The 18,535-nt window shown below is 43.3% G+C and overlaps 1 protein-coding gene across 2 annotated transcripts in view; it reads left to right on the top strand.

The window, feature by feature from the left end:
* LOC138284352 (SITS-binding protein-like) overlaps positions 1 to 18,535 on the top strand; it is a 948,640-nt gene that overhangs the window by 672,813 nt on the left and 257,292 nt on the right. The gene's annotated exons all lie outside the window — the stretch shown is intronic.

Consider the following 18,535-nt stretch of genomic DNA (forward strand, 5'->3'; position numbering starts at 1 on the left):
AAGGGAAAAAGATTAAACCACCACTTCCATCTGGCGAGAGCATTTTGACAGTTCTCACCCACTGGAAGTGAAGTGTTTTCTCTGTCTTAGTGGGAGCTGTCAAAGCTGTAGCACTGCAAGCTCCATAGGCTAACATGAGAAGCCTTTTTAAACTTTAATAAACTTTAACGGTTGACTAGAGTGAGCTAGAATACTCATTCAAAGTGCCAAAATAATTGTTACAATAAATCCAACAAATTGCAAAGACTACATTTATTCTAACTATTGCAAGAAAGTAATTTTAGAACTGCTTTTCTATAGTTACCTAAACTCAGTACGGTATAGCCTCTCCTGATCTCCTGGTCATCCTTTGACAAGCTGAACTAAGCTGCTCTGATGAAGTGTGAAGTGGCTCCAGCTGAAAACAAGGGACTATCTAGTTGGAGGAAACCTGATGTTGCAGATGCCAGGAAAGGAAGGGGGCTGGGTATCCAAGCTGGTCTTCAAAGGGAGAAGGACAGATAGTGCAGGACCTAGGCCCACCCCACTTACTGCACCCCCAGCCAGATGGGAGCCTCTCTAATTAGATTAAGGCAGGGGCTGGAAGGAGAGTGTAGGGAAAAGTTAACCACACCTGTGGGTTGGGTTAGCCAGACTAGAATCTCCAGGAGAGATTGTCTCGATTTTGGAATTTTGGAAAACAGTGCTGTCTGAGACAAAACTATGCCAGACTTCTAAAGAAGTTGCTATCGTAGAGTGTGGGGCCCTCTACCCCATTGGCCAGGGGTGCCCCCCTGCTTGCCAGCCCAGAAACCTGGATAAATGAGGGAGAACTGCCTAGCAACTCAGATCTCCTGCCTGGAAATATCAAGATAAGAAGCACTACCCTTCTGAACCTCAGGTCTGTACCCCAAGTGGACTGTACTCACAAGGATTGCACCCACTGCACACTTTGGGCTTCACAAAAGAAGACTTTGCCTGGCTTCAAAAGTATTAAGAAGTAGAGTCCCTGGAAGCCACAGGTACAAAAGAAATACAAAGAGCCATCCGCATCACATCCTGCAAGGACAAGCCCAGCTGACCAGCTCAACTGGACTTTTAATGATTTCCCCAGGTGCATTGTGGGAATTGCAGTCTTAACTCTTTAAGAAGCAAATCAGAGTTTATGGAGCATTGGCTGGTGTTGTGGACCTTTCAAGACCTTAAAAGGTCCTTCTGGAAAAGATCCGGAAGTTTGGAATTATTTGAATTATTTTTGGAAAAAGCTACACAAGAAATTTGGAATAATTTGGAAAATGGAAATTGGAAAATTTTTGGTAAAAAGCTCCATGAGTAGACCGAACTGTCTTGGAGAGTCAGGCCAGCTGAACTTTTAAGGATTAGCCTAGGTGCATTGTTGGAATTGTAGTCTCAACTTTCCAACAAGCTAATCAATGCTTTTGGGCGTTTAGCTGGTCTTGTGGACCCGTCAGGACCCTAAAGCGACCTGCTGAAAGAAGATCCAGAAGTTTGGAATCATTTGAAAAATATTTGGGAAAAGCTCCATAAGAAGTTTGGATCATTTGGAAGATGGAAATTGAATTATTTTTATAAAAAAGCTTCATAAGTTGACCGACCCATTGTCGAGAGTCCGACCGTCGATGTCGAACCGCAACTCGAGCTGAAATTCAGGTTTACCCTGCTGAAGGTCCGGAGCTCTTCGCCATCGACGATGAGAAGCGATATCTCTAGGAATCACCAAGGCTTTGTGTTGAAGAATGCCACCGCCATCGAACTGCAACCCAGCCTTATGGGGAAACTCGCTTGACGTTGAGAGAGAAAGCTCAAAAAAGTGCAAAGGTAAAAACTTGACCGGCCTAAAATTTTTACTTTATCCCATTCCAGAGTGACCAGATAGCAGCAGTTAGTGCTTTATGGTGCTAGAAAGCAAATTTTTACATTTAGGGCCTGATTTAGATGTTGGCAGTAACGGTTCCACCGTTGACTTTTCACCAGTGAAACCATCCACTGACTTGACGGTTCTATTCAGATATCAGCCGGAGCATAAGCAAAAGACCTTTGACAGTCTGCCGTCACTGCCAAGAATCATTACCCGCATCGACTGCGCCATAGGCTAAAGCCCCTTTTACCACCAAGCCAATCACAATGTGCAGTCCCCCTGACTCAACGGTGCCAGCTAAAACTCCACACTTGAAATGGTGGATTGGCAGCTATATAACCACAAAACCCAACTTTTGAATGCTTTCCAGGTGTCCTGTAGCAATGAATCCACTGCTACCAGTCTTCCTGTTGCTTCTGGGCCAAGTACAAGATGGAAATCAACCCCATCACCGCCGAAACAGAAGGTAAGTCATGGGCATTCCTGTTACCCTCAGACTTGTAGCAGAATAGCAACACTGGACTCATGCATGCCTCAAAATCTTTATAAACACCACCAAACTGCTACACAATGCAGAAGTGCATATTGTTTTATTATAAAATTGATCAGAATAGAATCCGGAATGTAAGCAGCACCCACAAGTTAGTGATGACAGTCTACATGACAAGGAACACCTACCCAAAAAGTCTCAACAATTACAAATAGCAATGTGTGCGCAAAGGTGTGTGCAAGAGTGTACCCAAACATTGAGAGTGACAATTGGAAACATAACCCCAAACTCCACCCAAAAAACACATTCCAATGTAGGGTAAACACTACAACATGCTACAGGTGCATATCATTTTGGTGAAAGTGTCCATGATGAATGCTTGCACCAAAATTAATATGAACTTCACAATGTACAACATTAATGTATGCATTTAAAACAATAACCAAAATACACAACATGTGCTTGTCTCTGTCAGGAATGAGAGGAAGTGTATGGTCCACACATTAGCAGAAATAAAATCATCAGCATATAATTAGTAACAATCTAAAAATAAGGCTAGGACAAATGTATTCTCAAAATAAAAATGCATTATAGAAATGAAATAACTCTCTGGTAAGTACATTAAAGGAGATTGTATAAAAACATAAAGGCACCAGGCCAGTAGTCCATAGTGTGGGTGTATGCCCACAACTTGCTTCCTAATGTCACTGCCAAATTTAACCTTCTCTGAAAGGGGCATCCATGGGGAAGGCAGCAGCACCTCAAAGATGTTATTGGGGTGGGTCCCTGGGTTTGGGAGGGATGGTTTGGGGTTTTGGAAGGGGTGGGTTTAGTAGGGGTGGTTTGGGATTTAGAAGGGGTGGGTTGGGATGTGGAAGGGTGGTTTTGGACTTGGAAGGGGTGGGTTTGGATTTGGAAGAGGTGGGTTGGGATTTAGAAAGGGTGGTTTGGGATTTGGAAGGGATGGGTTGGGATTTGGAAGGGGTGGATTAGGATTTGGTAGGGGTTGGGGCCAGGGAAAAGAGCAACCTTTCCTTAGAAAAATGAGCAGGGTGTTTAGGACTGAGTCGGGTCTGGAAGGTAGAGGGAGTGGCCATGTCTGTTGTACACATATCTGTTGAAGGTGGAGGTACATAAGGATCTGCTGTATGTGGTGCATCTGTACGTTTGTGCTTTTTACTATTGGTCTGTTGGCTGGGTGAGTGTGGGAGTTTTATATTGAGTATGTGTGTGTGTGTGTATGTGTGTGTGTGAATGTGTCTGTTGTGGCTGTGGTGTGTGCTGGTGCATGCATGTGTGGTGATGGGTGTGATGATTGGTCCTGTGTCTGTGGTGTGGGTGTTGGGGATGTGGTCGGTGCAATGACTGGGGTGTGCCTGTTGTGTCTGTGTGTGTTAATGAGGTAGTGGGTGTTGTGTCTAGGTGTCTGTGTGTGTAGTTGCATAGTGGTGGGTGTAGTGATTGTGGGTGTGACTGCGGTGGTGTGTGTTATGGCTGCATGTGTCTGTCTATGCTTATGTCTTCTTGCCGTACTTGTGTTGGGATGTGCTGTATGTGCCTGTTGTTGTGGGTGCATGCATATGTTTGCATTTGTTTGGACAGTGCTGGGTTTGAGGGATTTGGGATGTGGAAGGGGTGGGAATTGGGCATGAGGCTGGGGTCGGTGGGAGGCTGCAGCTAATGAGGAGGCCAGACCCAGTAATGACTGCTGTAGGCTACGTAGAGCACCGTGAATGCCATCCAGGTAAGCCAGCATCTTGGTGTTCTGGCCAGCCAGCACCTGGATTGCTTTCAATAATGCGGTGATTCTTATTAGATCCACAGCCTGCTCAGTGAGCACAGCCTGGGACACAGGGGCAGGGGCAGAAGTGCCTGCAGCAAAGGTGACTCTGTCCCTTTTAGGGGGGTGGCTATGGCCAAGTGGGGGGATAAGCAAAAGGGAGGGGGGAGTTGGGAATGCGGGGGGGGTAGGTGGACAAGGATGTAGGTCTCACAGCCTCTCCAGGGTGGCTAGGGTTCACCCCCACTAGACACTGGTCTTCATTGGAGGCCTTTGAGGAAGATGTTGAGTGACTTGTGGCCTCTTAGCCAGTCCCCTCACCCCCGAGCCACTGAGTCGGTTGGTGCCAGTAGTCTCAGCACCCAACCCCCTGTGGCCAGTTTTATACCCGTTGATGTGGCCGCCGTCACCTTCACCTTGCCCAGTTAGTGCTGAAAAACAAGACGTTTTAGTGTGTCTGTGAGAACACAATTGGACATCAATGTTCATCTTACAACATTTGCAACAAGTTTGGTTATCCCCCATCTCTGCTCTCATATCATGTATGCCTTTGTCACTTATACACTTGTAGTTCATTCCATATTATAGGGTTCCATCAGAATGAGTGAACACGTAGGCCTGGCTACATCTCTGAAACACTGCAGTACAGAGCTAATATTGGTTCCCTTCTCCCAAAAGTTAACATTTTTGCAATGGAATTTGCCTGCCCAAAATAAGACACCACAACATCTGTGTGATGTGGCCTTCCACATGCAAATGTCCCTTTCTAGATCACAGTGCTCAGCATCACCAAATTACCCTCTGGGCAAGACAAGGACACCAAAATGTTGTCTGTGGGATGCACAAATCTCTCACCTATGTGGACACATTCCTGTCTGTTGCTTACAAGACATTTTTATAAAGAAATTAATGTTGCCATTCGCAGACTAGCTTACATGCATAATTGTGATGGGCTAAGGACTCAGGTCCGCCAGTTACTGTCAACATAAAGTACCATACATTTGCTGGGGAAGCTGCTGTCAAATGTGTCAGGTAAGGAAGGAAGTCACTGTACACAGAATATCAAAACTGTCAGTGCAGGTGCACATTCTCATATTGTCATAGCACCAACATAACAATGTCAAGTCAGAAATATCTTGCTTCACAATTGTGCAGCTTGCCACAGTCATCAGTGAGTAAGCCTACATCCATTACAAACATGTGTGACGTGCCATCACATCTAATTCAACCATGAGCTAGGGTATGTTTATTTCAACTGTCACTCATGTCATTGTGTAAATGCTGGCATTCTTTTGTGTGCTTGCAGCCATGTGTCTGCCCACAACAGAAATTGCATTGGGAGGAGGAATCTAGTGGTATGAGGCTGCTCAAAGCAACACAACACACACAGCCTCAGATATAGTCTGACCAACATGTATCTCCAGAGATCATCATGGGCTTTGGATGTGTGTCTTTCTGGCAGTTTTTGGCATAAAACATGGCTGGAAAGTAAAGAGGTTAAACCACAACAATATCTCAAAACAGTTACTTACCTCCTTGCTGCTGCTGCTGTTGTTGGGCCCTCAACTGTCCTTCCAGCTCCGGGTAAGCCACCACAAGGATGCAGGCCATTTGGGGTCATCCGCCTGGATCGATGGAAGGACTGGCTTACATGGCTTCTTGCTGATTTTTTAGTTGCGCACTGCAGGTCCTTCCACCTCTTCCGACAGTGCAGGTTACAAAGCTTCTCGACCCCAAGAGCCTGCACCTTCTTCACAATTGCCTTCCAGATATCCCACTTTTGATGGGCATTGGCCTGTCTAGGTGACATAAAAGAACAGGAAAAGGCAATTCAGTGACACTGTTGGCCAGCACTGCGGTGACATCATGTATTCCTAATGAACATGTACATTTACAAAACAGTTGCAATTTCTTTTGTCATCAAAACAGTCATAGGTAGAGTGGAAATACTGATTTGCAGTGATTTCATGTGTACCATCAGTACTTGCTAGATCCTCATGTTACCTACTCAGGCCTACAACAAAATCGTGACCAGAACAATGTACCCAGTTCTGTTGTGAGAGCCACCCATTATCACTCACAATCATTGTGAGCCACTGTAGACCAAACCACCTGTACAGTCTTTGCACATGATCATACTCACATCCTACAGCGGCTTCCTGCCTAAACTCCCAAAATTCAGAACCCATGGTCTACATACACTGTCTGAGGGCAACAGAGAATGGTTGCTATGTGTTAATTAGAGCAGGGATTTGTGCAAAAAAAGAAGGGTACTATAAAAAACTAATTGATATAAAAGACACAGAGGGAGAGGAAAACAAAATAATGTCTCCTATGTTGAGGATTTGGCTGTCTGTCTGGTCTTCTGCAGTGGAATGGCAAAGGATGCAGGTGTTCACAATTGTCCATTTTGTAACAGATGTGGGTTACTAGCATTCTACCAATGTCCACAGCCATGGTACTTTACTGAATGGGTCTTGCCACAAACTGCTGCCATCATGGGCCCACCGCCAGCATGATTATGGAATCTTAATAGGCTTTGCCGGATACCCCCATCAAGACGGCGATGGAGTGCTACCCGTCGGTATTGGAGTATGCCGCGTTGGCTACTGGACGCAGCTGACGCAATGGAGTACACTCCATCATGGCTGTCTTTGGCTTTGCTGCAATACATTTAAATATGGTGGGTGGGAGACCCCAAGGTGATGGACTTTTCAGGTCCACCTCTGACGCAGCTTGATGGTAAGCCCGACAACATCTAAATCAGGCATTTAATCTTTAAATTCATATCTCCGATTCCCTACATTGGATTTTTGTCATTTTGGTGTCATTTTAAAAACACAAATATTCTCAATTTGTATATATTGGTGTTGGATTTTATTGCTTGTTGTGTCTTACTTATTTGCTGTTTGGTTGATATTAGATGCTTCACACACCTGCCTCCTAAATTAAGTCTGACTGCTCATCAGCCAAATTACCAAGGATTGAGCAAGGATTAATTTTTGTGACTTTGACTGGACCATATTTGTGATTATTACTAGCTGTAGATATGTACCAGCACCGACTAATAAAGCACTTTCCAACATTCCTGAATCCTTATATCGTCAAGATTCATCTCACTTAGCATAAACCCCCTGACTTTGTTAAGGAGTTTTTGTTAATGACTGTAAGCACACCAAGGCATCCCACACTTATGATCTCCTTGAACAAAAGGAGAAAAAATATTTTGCAGAACTATTTGCCAACTGAAAGTGACACCTAGCCATAGTTCTAGACACAATAACATAGAATAATGGTTTGGCCTCATACAAAATACTTGATCCAACTTCTATGAGTCCAGCTAAACAGAATCTTGAGGTTATACTGGACACCTTCAAAGCTTTCATGCTTTTCCTGAAAGAAACCTCTACTTGTTTGTGATGTTCTCATAATAGGGCAGGTTACACCCATCTGCTAACCCATTGTCCCATAGTCTGTTATTAAAGGGGGGAAATTAAGTAAAGACAATTGTAGCCAATAACATTCAGCTTCTGCTGACCCCATTGACATGCCAAGACCTCAGATAAGTATTGTACACAGGGACTGCAAACAGACTAGAGATAGGAAATAATTATGATTATTTGTGCCCATTACTGTTTCTCATTTGAAAAAGATTTAGAAGTTGAATTGCTTTAATTTGTCCTGCTATGTGAGCAAATTTCTAACAGTTTGGCAAATACTGCTATATACAATTTGCTTTTCATATGTAGTAATATGTGTATTCCCTGTAAAAGTAAACCAATTATGAGTTAAGGTGTCCATACATTTTCAGACATTTCACAAATATTTTCAGGTATGTATCCCAAGCAGTACTGATATATGGAAGCATTTGCTTAATTCTATTTTTTGTTTCCCCAAAGGAAAAATAAGTTCCTCCAGGGAGAAACCCGGTTGTTGTACTGATATAAAGAAGCATTTGCTTATTTTTTCTGTTTCCCCAAAGAAAAAATAAATTCCTCCATGGAGAAACCCCATCTTGTACATCCCTGCTGATTCTGGAGATATTTCTTCCCCTTTCTACCCTGAAAATAGAGCATAGGTTTGGCACTCACAGGAGCATACAACTGTTCCCCAGCTGGGCATATACCTGCCTGTAAAAATTCTGTACAATAAACTTCAGAGTCTTTTTCCTTTGCAGTTGTTCTTCCATTAAAACAAATCTTTTATTTCTTAACATGTTGGTAGCACATTACTTGTGGTAGTGCTGCAATGTGACATATTGATGCAAAAGTTACAATGTGTTTTTTTCTGTATAACAGCAGCATTGAACTCTAACCCACTTAGGGCTTGATTTAGATTTTGGCGGAGGAGAATACTCTGTCACAAACGTAACGGATATCCCGTTCACCATATTACAATCTCATTAGATCCTCATCACGTTTGTGATAGAGTATACCATCCGCCAAGATGGTAAAGGGATTTTTAGAGTGGATATAGGTTTTTGAGCAGTAAGGGAAATTTTGAGGTTTAGAGTGGGTATAGGTTTTTGGGTGATAAGGGAATTTTTAGGGCTTATGGTGGAAATTGTTTTTTGGGTGGTAAGGGAAATTTTAGAGTTTATAGTGGGTATAGATTTTTGGGTGCTAAAGGGATTTTTAGGGTTCAGGGTGGGTATATGTTTTTGGGTGGTAAGGGAATTTTGTTGGTTTTAGGGTGGTTATGGGTTTTAGGGTGGTAAAGGAACTTTTAGGTTTTAGGGTGGTTATGGGTTTTAGGTGGTAAGGGAACTTTTAGGTTCTAGGGTTGATATAGGTTTTTGGGTGGTAAGGGAAATTTTAAGTTGTAGGGTAGTTATGGGTTTTTGGGTTGTAAGGGAATTTTTAGGGTTTGGGGTGGGTATGGGTCATTTGGGTGGTAAGGGAACTTTTAAGGTTTAAAGTGGGTAACTTTTGTTGGGTAATGGAACCTTTCGGTTTTAGGGTAGTTAAGGGTTTTTGGGTGGTAAGGGAACTTTTCGGTTCTAGGGTGGGTATGTGATTTTGGGTGGGAAGGGAAACATTTAGGGTTTAGGGTGATTAAGGGTTCTTGTGGGTGGTAAGATGTATATATATATATATATATATATATATATATATATATATATATATATACACACACAATGGATGCCTTCCCACAAAAAAGTAAGTTTTTACAACAAAAAAGAAACCCATTGTAATATATATCATAAAAAATAATACAAATTATATATATATATATATATATATATATATATATATATATATAAATATATATATATATATATATATATACATACATATCTAGATATAAAATGGGTTTATACTTACATGTTAAATACTTACATTTCATGGCAAAGGCTTTTGTTCTAAAGGCATATTCGTTGTAAAAAATCTTGTTGCAAAAGCCTTTCTTTGTAAAAGCATTTTTTTACAACGCTTGCATTGTAAAGCATTTGGTATTCCATTATCCGTGCATTTATTGCTAAGTGCTGTTGCCCTCCGAGACAACTATGTCCGTAATTAATTTTAAAGAACATCTCCAAACAGGGGGCCTTTTTTCCTTCCACTTAATCATTAAGATGAGAAACAGTGTTACAAACTCATCTGAAAAAGAAAGCATCAAATGAGCTTCAGATAATCATGCCTGGTTGTAACTTTTGAAATAAACCCAAGAAAATCATTGACTCAAAACAATAAGGCCACAATGGCTTGCTAACAATTAACTCTAAGACTTAAATTTGTGGCATAGCTATACAAACTGTTGAATGGTGTCAACTTTCTGAGCTCCAATGTTGTTCCCATGTAGGATTGGTTGTGTGCTAATAATATTGTATAATATTGCAATGTACTCCTGCTTATATAGACAGCATTAAAATAGTTGCAATTACAACAAATTTCATATGATGTAGAGAAGTGAAGTTAATAATGTTTTAGTTAGGCCCATGTCTGTATAAATCTCCATTTTGAACAAAAAATGGATGCCATCTATGTCACTCATTCCTGCTTCCCCACCGCTGAACACATCTTCTCCCCAGAGCCTTCGGAGAGCACACAGTAGAATTTTGACATAATGGTTTCTTCCCACTTAATTAGTTCCGGTACTAGTATTGGGCTTGCTATGCTGTGCATGTAAAATTGCAACAAGTATATATGTCATTTGGGCCTATATTTATATACTTTTTTAGCGCCGCATTTGTGTCATTTTTTGACGTAAAAACGACGCAAACTTACAAAATATATAACTGTAACTAATGCCAGGCCAGGGTCGACCGCCGGACCGACTGTGAGCACATTCGACCCGTCGGTAGAGGCCGGAAAGGCAGTGGGATTATTATCCCCTTTCCTCCTGGGATTTCCCTGCCAGGTAATCCTTGGAGGAAAGCATACGGTTACAGGAATAATCATTCCTGTCACCTGTACGTGACATGCCAGGCCCCTCCCCCCTTTCCACTATCCCTACTCACCCCACCAAGCCCCTAGAAAAGCTCCCATCCCCCACCCCGAACCATGAAAACCGACCCCCAAAACGCCATGTAGGCCCCCCCAACCCGAGCCTCACCATCCCCCACCCCCCACACCTACATACAGGTCCCCCAAAACTCTAAACCCCCACACCCACATGCACCCATACACGTACATGCACACACGCATACATGCACACAGAGGCACATCCCCCCACATACACCCACGCGCTCCCCCATGCACTCACACACACACCTCTTTCCCTCTCAGACAGCACTTACCTTTTCCGTCACGCTGCTCCAGTAGAGAACGGGCTTCCTGGATGATGCTCCGCCACCATCGCCACCTCTCGATACACTGCCACACCTATACCTGCTTCATTATAGGCGTGGTGGTTTATGGAGTGACATGGTGGTGAGGGTGGAGCAGCATCCACCCTCACCACCGACCGTCAGCATGGCACATGGCGGCACTCACCGCCATCAATGGCGATGAGGCACTATGCGGCATTATTTGGCGGGATGCACGGTTGGCAGCGGGGCAAACCGCCAAGTACATAATGACCCCCAAGGCCAGTTTGGGAGGGAAAAAACTGGAGACAGTTTTCCCATGCACCCATGATGGCCATCTTTGAGTGGAGATTTTTAAAATGTAAGAAAATGCATTAAAAATAGCTGCCACAAATGAGCTCACATAGGCGACAGCCATATTGGAATGAGGTTCCTTAGAATATTACAAAATACTTTGAAGAGAGCCATTGTGGATGCAGCAACAATCGGTGTAGCCATCTTTCAGTGTGTTTTGTATTACTTACCTGAATCCTGTTCAAAGATCGCACCCATAGATGCAAGTATAATTGTGTCAGCTATGTAGGATTAAAAGAAAGCATTGGAAATACCAATAATTTTCACAGCCCAGACCTATTGACAATGCGTGCTTTCCATGCCACTGGATTCAAGCTAGCCTGGCTGATGAGGGGTGAAACCCCGAAACCGGTCCCAGGATGCTTGTTTCCAGTCCAGGGGAGACCTGGCCTAGCAGTTCGGGCTGGACTGTTCCCATGGGGAACAGGGTCCAGACTGATTTGCATATGGCTGGGTCCAAACTGGAATGGCATGGGCAGCAAAAAAACGATGGATTTAGGCCCAGATCACTGTACTGGGGTGAATGTTTGATAATGTTCAGCATTCCGTCCATCACTTGTTGTTTTTGCTTTGTCGCCCTAAGTGGGAAGGGTATGCCAAGACGTGGGTCCCGTGCTTCCCATGCCACTGGATTTAAGCTAGCCTGGCTGATGAGGGGTGAAACCCCGAAACCGGTCCCAGGATGCTTGTTTCCAGTCCAGGGAAGATCTGGCCTAGCAGTTCGGGCTGGACTGTTCCCATGGGGAACAGGGTCAAGACTGATTTGCATATGTCTGGGTCCAAACTGGAATGGCATGGGCAGCAAAAAAACGATGGATTTAGGCCCAGATCACTGTACTGGGGGTGAATGTTTGACAATGTTCAGCATTCCGTCCATCACTTGTTGTTAATGCTTGTTTTAGTTCTTTATGCTTTTCCTTGCTATTTCATACTTATCCATACTGTAAGTTCTTTAGTCAATAAAAAAAAGGTTCATGTGCTTATGTGGTCCCATTCATTATCAGTTTAATACATTTTAATTTTTTTTCATTTAAAAAATGTTTCCTTTTATTGCCAAAATACAAAACATTGATATACGAATGTCTTATGCCATAGAAGTAAAAAAAAGATCATGTAAAAACAGAACAGTATAGTTTAATAAATGAAACATTCTGGGAAAAGGCTAACCCACCATGTACTGAAGGATGAAATGTCTCCTCGATGGTGGAAAAGAGACATGTTTGGAATATTTGGAAGAACAGAGAGAAGGAAAAAGAATACAAAGCAACAAAAAGCTAAAAGCAGAGAAAGGAGGAAGAGAAATGGGAGAGAAGAGAGATAAAGGATGAGTTGCATGCACTCGAAGGAGGAGTGATACATCATATGAAATAAATCACATGTGCAAAGTAGTGTCTATGGCAGCTTCATTGTTTCCAGGTATAAATGCAACTTGACCATAATAAACAATGAGATATGGTACCAAAAGTCCCATGATGGATGTTGTTGTCAGCACTTCTGATGCAGCAAACTAAAGACCACCAACTGTAATATGAGATATTGTTGTACTTTTCAAGTTTGCCAAAAATTATCTTGATGCCTATGGTAGGCAACTGATCTAAGAGGTAAAGGTCTCAAATGTCAAACTCTACCATCTGTGTGATAGGCGTAGAACAAAGGGCAACAATCCTATAGTTTTGAAAAGTATTCATATTGAAGATGTTGTTTAATGTACCTTCAATGTGGTATAATTTGTTTACAATTAAAAAGTAAGTTGCTGAAGCCACCAGGAGATTCAGGGGACAGTGTCAAGAAAGACTTGAGTACGATACTTCTAGTTTATGATGTTTCTCAGGATACCAAAAGCATTAATGAGTAGTCTGGTATTTACATGAATAAAGTTGAGAGGAAATTCTGTGATGTAGAAGAGAGTCCCAAAATTATATCCCAGGTGGATGGTGAAGGAGGGTTAATACTATAAAGAGTACAAGAATCAGTCCATCTACTCTGTTAATTGTGCAGGGTAGTGTTTTTGTCTAGAAGCTTACAAATAAGAAATGAAATGTGAGGCTTATTCATCAAAGTTCCAAGCAATGTAATGCAGTTAGATGGGCAAGATTGTTTGATCTTACTAAGAACAACCTTATGCATTGAGAAATTATAGAATTCAAATTGTTGAAGATTACATTGGATTAGTAGTAAAACCAAGGTCTTTGATAAGTAGAATGCCAAAAGCAGCCCAAACCTTCTAAAAGAGTGTGATGAATCTATTTTTATTTTTGGATTGAGCCAGATTGAGGAAGATTGCTGTATCTTGTTTTTTAAACATTTACTAAGGGAGTTTACAGCCATTAGTGTATCATAGGTGATCCAGACGCAATGAGCAACTTTCAGTTGTTTTATTGTAAACATATTCAATAAGGAGACCAGGTCACTTTCAATATGTATCTATTGGGTGGGATAGCTAGGAAAGCTCAAGTTCATCCACCAGAAAGCTTGTCTCATAAGAAAAGCTGTTTTGGTAGTAGATAAAATTTGTTAAGCTCAAACCATCTTTAAACTTTTTTAGTGAAAGTATAAATTGTTTGTAGGTTTGCAGAAAAAATTGGAGAGCTTCAATGGGAACATATTCAAAATAAAGTTCATTTGGAGAACTACCATAATTTGAACCATCTCTATTCACCCATACAATGTGAGTAATTTGGAATGCCATACCTCTAAGAGTTTTTTAAGATTATTCAGTAGGGTCTATCAATATGAGATCTTGATTAGTCTTTTAAAATTCAATATCTAGATATTTGAGAGTCAAGGGTTGCCATTTAAGATAAGCTTGATGTGTGGGAGGCAAAGCAGATTTAAAGGGATTGCTGAAAATGGTCTTCTCCACAGGGTCACCCCCAAACCTTTTGCCTTCCTCCTCCTCCTTTTTGCTGGATTTTTCTTGTTGGCCTTAGGACTCTGTGCACTTTACTACTGTCAACCAGTGCTAAAGTGCTTGTGCTCACTCCCCTTAATATGGTTTTACTGGCATATCGCATATCTGATAGAGGCTTCTAGTTGCAGATTCCTTACCTTTGGCGTCAGACTGGATCCTGAGATTTTTTTCTTCGAGAATTACCCCTGCGCGCCGTTAGGTGGCGTTAGTCGACTCCATGGGCGCCACTGGCGTCATGGTCACCTTGATGATGTCGCGGTCATATGTAGGCACCACCCTGGTGAGCTGACATCAGTTTTTTTATTTCCACGCCAGCCTACGCACAGATCCGGAGAAGAGCTACGCCAGTAATTTTTTGACTAACTGCGATATTTTGTAAATGTCGTTTTTGATGAGTTTTGATGCGTCAAGGGATACCATGTAAGACCAGATTTAAGCCCTGCAACTTCTGTCACCGCATGATTCCAGTGACGGATCCACACCTCGTGTGCCTCTCATGTTTGAAGCGCGACCACGACCTGAAGTCATGCTCCGAGTGTCGGGTTATGAACCCAAAAGCTTTGATTGAGCGGTCCCTAAACCTCATGGCGGCCTGACACTCGACTCTGTGTTGTTCCCGGTCCTGTTCGAGAGGAAGTTCAGGAGACCTGTCACAAAGTCACCACCATTCTTCTTCGTCCAAGTCATCTAGACATTCAAGTAAGATAAAGAAGTTGTAGAAGGTGAAACGTTCTTCGACTTCACCCCGTTGCTCGCAGATGTGATGCGGAAAGAGCATCGGCACTCTAGGCCTCCTTCTTTGGTGCCTCAGTCTGGGTACGCTCCGCGCCTCCCCAAATTTCCAGGATCCGGGGCTACCCCTGCCAAACTAAAGGAGTTCGATGAGGCCATGCGCCTCATATTTGAACAGCCCGACCCATCCTCAGCACTTTTGGGCCCAGGGGAGTCAATGAGGGCCCCCTTGGGTTCAAAGTCAGCGACTTCGGTCCAGACTCCGGAGGGTACCTCAGGATCCGCTTCTGGATCCGTCCTGTTGCTGGTCATGCCAACGCGAACTTCCCTGGCATCGGGTCAGACGTCGACGCTCCTGCTGCCGATTGGGCCTGCAATTGACGTCAATCCTATACTCGTTCCCAATGATCTGAAGCCAGATCGACATCACTTGATGCTGATACTGGTTCCCATGGGCTCTTTTGTGCCAAGGGTTGATCCTGAGCCCTATTACTATGGGTATGGGGATAGTGTAGAGGGGTTGCTGGACCCTTGAGAAGACCAGCTTGAACATGAACTGGACTGGGTGCAGGATTTGGGTGATGCCAGTGGGTTGGACACCTCCCTTGATACTGGCATATTCTCTCCCCATACTGTGGCTACGGAGGAAGGAGTGTCCTATTCTATGGTGGTGAGAAGGGCAATTGCTGTCCGAAGCCATGACAGATGGGAGAGAGGCAGCCAAGTTCATGATCCGTTGTGGACTGGATACACCCGACTCACTGGGAGGATCAGTTGCATCGACGGTAGCACTGCGACACCACACCTGGTTGAGGATTTCTGGCTTTTCGGGGGATGTCCAGCAAACCTTGATGGACATGTCCTTTGATGGCACTCGTCTCTCCGGAGACAAGGCAGACTCAGCGCTTGAGCGTTTTAGGGACTCCTGGGCTACGGCTCGGTCCCTTGGCCTCGCAGCCATTCCTCGTCCCCCTCAGTCCGCCTCTCGCTCTTTTCATGGCTACGGAAGGGGCACCCAACCGCATCCATTTCCCCCCCGAGCCACCGACCCGTGCATGCTGCCCAGCCCCTGTGCGGACGCAGACGCGGGATCCATTGACCTCGTGGATCAGGGAGTCAGCGAGCCGCCCAGTCCACCCCACCCCCTCTTCTGCCTCAAAATCTGTTTGTGACTGTATTCTAGTATGTTCTTACATTTTATCAGATGGTTGGGATCTTTGGTGTTAAGTGATTTAATTGTAAGTGATGTGTAGGCCATCTAGAAGGAAGGCAGACTAAAGATGGTTCGTATCCAAGAGTGTAATGTGTTGACTGGAAGAGCTAGGACTGTAATACAAAAAATGTATCTGCACTGGAGCCATTCCAGGTGAGGATAAATGGTACTGCATTTCGAGATGAGAGCCAAAAAGAAAGAGCTGGAAACTCGAAACAGAAAAGACCGAAAGAAGAAGGGAGAATAGAATAGAGAGTGTTGAACAAATGTTTGCATCTCCAAAAAACAAAAAATATCCTCAGCCCACCCACCCAGCCCACCTCCTCAACCCAAAAGAAACTTTAGGAAAAATGTAGGCCTCAACTGGCCACCTAAGAGAAAAAAGTGCTCAATGCTCAAGGGCCAGAAAAAACAGATATGTATGCAATGCATACCATGCCAATGTTTGTTCGGAAAATATATCTCAGAAAACATTGTATCCTTATAACTAATTGTGCCACAGTGTATTTCAAAAAGAAACTAGCACTGTGTACAGAATGTCGTACAACAGATAAGGTTGTCAGAGCACACAGCAAAAAAAAAATATCCGTTAGATCCTGGCGTTCTTGAAACCAACATGTGGTACCATATCAAACATGCAGTAACACAACTATAATAATACTGAGAGTTACGAAATCTGAATACAAGAACCTTAAAGAAATGTCCTCATCTACGTGGGCAGAACTTACTGCTATCAAGAGCATAGCACTAATAGAGGTATTAACAAATGCAATCAGTAACATGTATGTACGCATATAATAACATCAAAGCAGAATCCAGCATTTCTAAACTATAAGCAGATCAATCCAGTCCTGTTATAGCTACTCCCAAGCTATACCTAGAAGGTGGCGGGCAACCAAAAACATAAAAGTGTAGGTGTCAAGTAATTATTTTTACATGAGGAGGTGTCTCCAATGTATAGTGTGGATACCATGTACAAAAAGATGATTGTTGGTAAAAGTAATTATTTAGTAAACAAGTCAGTGAGACATCTGAGTCTATCACCTTTCAAAAAGGACTCCAAGGGCCTCATTACATGGTTGGTGGTCTTAAGACAATCAGCCATGCGGTGACAGTCAGGACCGCCGCTGTCGTGGCAGTCCGACCTCCACATTAGGACTCTGGCGGTTAGACCACCAGGGTACCGCCACCACCTCGGGGATCCATAATCCCAATGGGCTGGCGGTGGTGGAGATGGCAATCAGCCAGGGCAGTGCTGCATGCTGCGCTGCCCTGGCTGATTACGACCTCGTTTTACCACCATGAAAAGGCTGGTAGAGGACAGGTGCAGAGGGCCATGGGGGTGCCTGCACTGCCCATGCTCTAGGCATGGGCAGGGGTCCTCCTGCCCAGCTCCATCACAATGTCTTTGTACAGTTCTCATGTGCGATTCCCATTTTTGCTTGGTTGTGCTCTCGCAATTTTAAATCTTTCTTAAAGGGATTCCTAAAGTCTGTGGCAGCCAGGTTTCAAGAAAGGCAGCACAACTTTGAACTTTCTGTTCCACATTTTCTGGTAGGCCAAAGATTCTCGGGTCATCTCTCCTGTTTCTATCTGTGTCATGAAATTAGTGCGTATTGACAACACATTCTGAGTAGCTTTGATTTTCCTGATTCTGGTTTCAGCTTCCTGAAGCCTGTTTGCGAAGTAGTGTGTGACTTTTGTAGGAGAAATGGGAAATGGTAGATCTTGATTAGTGCGCTTTTGACCTGTTTTAAGTTCTTTAGTATCCTTGCTGATTTTGTGGTCCTTATGTGTCGATTCAGCCATCCTGACTCAAGCAAAGTGAAGAAAATTAACCACAATGAAGTTTAACAATTATAGCAGTAACAATAGGGTAGATTCTGAGGCTGTTAGTACAGTGGACACCCTGTGATGGATTCAACTTAGAGCCAAATGATTATAAGTCCTTTGAGCCTGGGGTGGTTCAAAAGGTTACATTATCATAGAGCTAGTAAGAGTAATACTTTTCTGGACAATACTATGTGAAGTGTGTAATACGTATTCTGCACAGAGCTTGGAGGCGTTTCAGTAAAATTAATAAGAGTGCACTACGTTCTAAATATCAAATGGCAAGAGATAGGCTGGTAGTAGAGCGGTTCTGGAAGAGGCTGAGATTGCAAAAAATATGGTCACATGAAGGTCTTTAGCTCGCTGGCAACATAAAAATCAAGGTTTTCTGAAACAAGTCTTTATCACTGAGAAATCAACGTGGCATCACCTGAATACAGGTGGAGTTTTAGATATTCATAAGATAAGCCACTATACCAGGAAGGACACAGCCATTCAAACATATTGCATGAGAGGTGCGTCCCACGCTTCATGAAAATTCCCCTTATTCTTATCTGCACTAGTTTAAGCGCTGTACTGAGGGGTTGACATCCCAGGGCAAAAAGTAGGTTGCAAGAGG

Source organism: Pleurodeles waltl, chromosome 3_1 (genome assembly GCF_031143425.1).
Source record: "Pleurodeles waltl isolate 20211129_DDA chromosome 3_1, aPleWal1.hap1.20221129, whole genome shotgun sequence".
In the NCBI taxonomy this organism is placed as follows: Eukaryota; Metazoa; Chordata; class Amphibia; order Caudata; family Salamandridae; genus Pleurodeles; species Pleurodeles waltl.